This window comes from Sesamum indicum, linkage group LG6, assembly GCF_026168435.1.
Source record: "Sesamum indicum cultivar Baizhima isolate 11 linkage group LG6, ASM2616843v1, whole genome shotgun sequence".
In the NCBI taxonomy this organism is placed as follows: domain Eukaryota; kingdom Viridiplantae; phylum Streptophyta; class Magnoliopsida; order Lamiales; family Pedaliaceae; genus Sesamum; species Sesamum indicum.
This window is the reverse complement of record NC_142662.1, coordinates 17,250,983-17,256,532: the sequence shown is the minus strand read 5'-3', so window position 1 is coordinate 17,256,532 and position 5,550 is coordinate 17,250,983. Positions and strand designations below refer to the sequence as shown.

Sequence of the window (5,550 nt, the reverse complement as noted above, 5' to 3'; positions counted from 1 at the left end):
ACCTAAAGTGTGATGAGAAACTTGTCCCTTGTAATAAATGGTGTCAATATTTTGCGTCATGTAGATATTTAAAAGTATGCTATTATTAATAAGTGTCATGTTATTCCTTTTCTGTAGTTATTTAGTTATTCTTAATTTTATTTTTGTTGCTACAAAGTTAAAGAGGTTAGCGATAAATAAAAAAAAAGTGAGCATTAAAGTAGCAAAAATTTTTATTTTGCGACTATAATTATTTGCATTATTGAAAAATGGTGACTTTTTGGGAAAAAATTATCACTAGAAATAGTTAATGACAAAAAATTGTACACAATGTTATCACTTTATAAAAATTTAAGTTTATATAAGAATAATTATATAGTTATATAGTTATTCAATTAAATAAATATATCATGAATAATTAAATGGGTAATAGAAAGAGTACAACATAAAGTGGTGAATTTGCATGTACATCAGGTAATTACTATTAGATAATGCTTGTCCGGACCAGGTTTGCCCAAATCAAATCAATCGCATAGCAATTGTGTTACACTTATTTTGTGATTGGTCACTTTTTCTAAACTGTTCACCAATCACATGACAAGTATATTATACTTGCCATCAACGCCCACCACCTTCATACCAATAGGCTGTTCTGTTAAAGAAACATCAACAAGCTGAGGAAGCTCCAGAGAGATCTCAGCTAGTGGAGATGACTGTACTAATTTCCCCTTGTTACTAAATAGAGTGCAAGTTGCAAGAGGTGAAGATTGTGAGAAAGAATCCAGACCAGTCGTTTGTCCCCCAACAGTGATTTCCTCAATAAGTTGCACAAATGTCCCATTCAAGCCTTCAAAATGAACACACCAATGCGATAAAAGACGACGAACCACCACCAAACGACAAGAACTATATCCTTTCTCCCAGTCCTCCATAGTGACTATTCACTGATTTGACCTCACACACGTGTAAAAAAAAGTCTCTCAAAATCGCATTGATTTAACCTGATGCGCAATCGTGTCGTAGACAAAATAAATAAAGACAGCACTTCGCCGAAAAAAGCTACAAACAAAACATGATTAAGTTTACTAAATTAAAATTTCTTATAAAAAATAAAAAAATGAGAGACTTCGACTAATTAAGTTTATTTTAATATTGAATGTTTTATATATTATATTTTACTTTCGTACTAATTTATTCCAAAACTAGATCGTCATATGTAACAATTTGTAAATACAAAATGAAAAAGTTTGTGTTGGACAATTAATTCAAATTGCACGTTTATAAATCCGAGTGGTCCTTGAAAGCTATCATCAGAAAAAAGGGTCCACATTTTCTCAAAAACACAAATGAATATGGTCCCTAATTTCAAGGTTCGTTTCGGAAAAATCAACATATTTTTCACACGTCTCTCTAAGAAAAAGACTTCTCTGCACAATAATTGTAGAACATAGATAAGAGTAATGAGGACCCAGTTTTCAGGTATGGCCTTCATGAATTCTAGACCACATATAAATAATTTTTCACACTTTTAATATTTCAAAATAAAAAAGGGTAACATATCCTTTATAGAAAAATAACAATAGAAAAATAAGTGATAATTTAATATTATTAATATTTATTACTACTAACTATAAATGAAGAAGCGGGTTTTCAACGGTGTAAATTTTGGTCTAACAGTTTTAGTTTTTTTCCCCCTCTGTGTGCTGAGATGATTATATTTACAATCGATACGATATTATATTCTGTTTTATCGAGTAGATAGGTGACAGATATTACATTGGTGAGCAGTCCACTTCTATTTTTATTCATTTTTTTTGCGCAAAAACTTTCGCCTTTAAAAAATTAAATGGTAAAAGTAGGAACGGACAAAACAATAAAGAAGAATAAAATTTCTCTTGGGATAGCACGTTTGTAGGGGACAAAGCAAATTGAAGTGATGAGGCATATATACCCGCGTCGGGTCGTGTTCATGGATTTGCATCCTCTTGCTAGTGTTGGACAGTATTTTTTGCCCATCATTGCTAGGTTTATGTTTGTAATTGAATGCTTTTTCGGTATGGTGTTGCGGCGGTTGCTATGGTAGTTTTTATATATTCTTTAATATTCATAAGTTATTTAGTTTATTTTGTTATATATAATATATAAATATATTTATTTTATTTACTTACATAAATTTAAAGAGCCCCTCACATGTTGGATTCTCCCCCAAAACAAACCTGTTACCAGCATGATTTTTTTTTTTAATTATTGGCTGAAAAAGTCATGCGAGGACCAAATTTGAATTATTTTTTAATTTATAAGATGTAATGTGAGAAAATTAATAATAACATAAAATTAAAAAAGATCATAATATAGGAAAATAAAAATGTGATTTTCCCCATAAGATTGCTTTTTTGGAATAAAATTGTGTTAGATAACATTATGGGGCTAATTAAATTTTTAAAATTAAATGGTTTCTTGATGTTAAACTTATAAGAGTAAAAAAGTAAAGACAACCTAACCCCACCTGACCCACCAATCTCATCACCCTCAGTAATGAAAACACACTAACAACTACAAGAATTCTCCTATAAATACCCCATTCTGCGGACCTCTGAGAAGCACCACACAGACACTGACTCAATCAAAGATTACAACAAGAGCAAAGGAGGAGCAAAGCTAAGGATGGCATCCATTTGTCAAGGTACTGAAATGAAGATGTATTTCCAGCTTGACTTCATGCTGCTTAATTTCCTTGGGTAAATTTCTTTGGTAGTACATATCAAATCTTGCTCTTTATTGGGGAACAGACCTATAAATAAAATTATAATTCTAAAAGATGTATTTGTAATATTGCAAAAGCACGAGATATTTGTATGATTAGACCTAGTCAGGTGTAAATCAATGTATTTATCCTAATTCTTTGGTCCGTGCAGGTAAGAGCTCGTGGCCTGAGTTAGTTGGGGTGTGTGGAGAGATTGCAGTAAAGACGATTGAGAAAGAGAACTCTTTGGTTACTGCTCTTCTTGTTCCACCGACAATACCAACTCGTGATTTCAGATGCGATCGAGTATTTGTTTACGTTGATGAAAAAGGCATCGTTACAGTAGCGCCTGGGATCGGTTAAAACAAATGGATGATCGAATCCTCACTACTTCACACGTATTAGTTTGGATTTGAATAAATCTGGTCCAAGTTAAAATAAGGTCCAATTAATACGTTGTTGTGGATGCTAATAGTGTTTTCTATGTAGTGTCTGTGTTAATAAATAGTGCGGCAAGTTTCGGGACACCAAAAGTGTGATGAGAAACTTGTCCTTTGTAATAAATGATGTCAATATTTCATGTCATGTATTGAGGCGTGAAAGTATGTTCATACCAATAAATATTATGTTATTCATTTTCTAGAGTTGCTTATTTGTTCTTTAATTTAGTTTTATAGCTACACAATTAGAGAGGATAGCGAGATTAAAAGAAAAAGTGATCGTATTCAAATTATTACAAATTGTATGTTCGAAAAACTAAAAGTGTCTCTCTCTTGAAAAATTGACTCAAAACATAAAACAAGACACAAATAATTTTGTTTGTAGATCACCATATAGATTTAAGAGACAGACAATTCTTTTTCAAAAATTTACACCACCGAATTATTATTCTTCATAGGTTTGATTAGGACAATATTGTTTTTTAAGATTTAGGAGTTCAACCCAATTCAACTAGTTTTGGGATAGAATATGTCGTTTATATTTTAAAATGAATTTATATTAGCCGGATTTATATAAATTTATATTAATTTGTATGAATTGAATATGTATTGATAATGAGCTTAATCTGAATTTTAATAAGTTCAACCCATAAATTAAAATAACAGAAAAACTAAAAGAAACCACCATTTCCTCAAAAACACACACACACACGATATCACATATCTCTCTCTCAACACAAATACGCTCACAACACATTTTTGCTTTATACAAGCACACACAGACAAAAACTCTTTCACATCTCTCTCTCACATACACAGCCTTTTTTCTTCACACACACACGCACACACAAAATAGAAAAAAAATCCTCTCACAACTCCTCTTTCTTCATACACATACACACACAAGTTTAGTCGTATTACATAACAAGTAGTAATTATCTTTTTCAATATTTCAAGCATTACTTTTTTTTTCTCTCTATTGTGTGAAATTTTGAAATCTTTAGAATTAAATTAATAATATAGTTTATATAACCGACCCAATCTATTTGCAATCTGACCCAATTTGCAACCCGTTCATTTAGGCTCATTTTGTACCCAATCCAAATCCGGTCAAACCAACCCATTTGCCAACCCCTAGGTTTGATGTTCACTTTTCTTTTTTTTATTGTTATGAATGTATTGCCATGTTCTTTTGTATCTTTTTTTAGAAATTTAATATTTGATCTTTGGTTTGATTTTTCTTAAATGTAATATAAATTTTATATCCGGCCCTAATTAACAGAAAACATTATAATTTAGGTTAAGCTCAATTGGAGGAAGGAATGGTTTTTTCTAGTAGAATTATATTGATGAACATCTATAATGGACATGGAGGGCGATACGACACAGTTGCAACAGCACAAGAAATTTTAAGAAATTAGATACAGCACAATACTGACACAGCTATATATAATTATACATATATATATATATACACTATATGAAAATCAACCAATAACTAGATAAATTAGCAAGAAGAGTAAATTTATTGGTGAGTAGCAACTAATTTAACAAGGGATAAAGATTTTAAATTTTTATAGTTTCAAAATTAACGTTAGAAAAGAAATATTCCGTTGCTAATGTTAGAAAGAAATTTTCTTGTTGCGAACACTACACAAAAAGACATTTTATAACGGTTTTTTTGTAACGGCCATATGGCCATTCGAATATACACAGCCTTTGTAACATTCTTGTAATGGAATGACCGCGCTGACGTTGGGGTAATAAAAATGAAATTATTTTGTAATGGCATAACCATTACAAAAGTTGTGTGTGCCTAAAACCGTTATAATTTGTACACCGTTACTAATTTTTTAAGATTTTTGTAATGGCTAGTTATACTTGTAACGGCTTTTTGGTGAAATAAGTAGTCGTTACAAAGGTAGTGGCAAAAATCATTGCAAAACTAACAAAAATACGGCGTTACAAAAACTATAATGAGACGATTTTTTTTAATAGTCGTCATAAAATTTGTTATAAAATAATGGCTATATTTTCTAATGGCTAGTTTAAAAGGCTATCTTAGGAGTTTCAAAAGCCGTTACCAAAATTGTTATAAAAAAATTTATATATTCATTTCATTTCATTTCATTTGTTGTAGGAATTCTTATACTAACCACACACACTCTCAACACTCTGATTTTTGTATATATACATTTGATTAGCTTTTAGATTATTACTCGAATTTTGGACTATCAACTAGTGTTGATCATCACTTAAGTCGGTTGACTAGGTAATAGAAACTAATTTAATACTTTATTGTGTTTAATTAAATAAATTATAGATTACTTATTTTAGTTTATAATTTTTTATTAATCTTATATGATGCTAATTATATGTATTCTCCTA

The 5,550-nt window shown here is 30.5% G+C and overlaps 1 long non-coding RNA gene across 1 annotated transcript; it reads left to right on the top strand.

Moving 5' to 3' along the window:
* Nucleotides 1-2,440: 2,440 nt before the first annotated feature.
* On the top strand, nt 2,441-3,059 carry LOC148787866 (uncharacterized). Its single transcript, XR_016065818.1, has 2 exons — nt 2,441-2,717; nt 2,895-3,059. It is a non-coding gene; the product is annotated as an uncharacterized LOC148787866 (long non-coding RNA).
* The last annotated feature ends 2,491 nt before the right edge of the window (nt 3,060-5,550 follow it).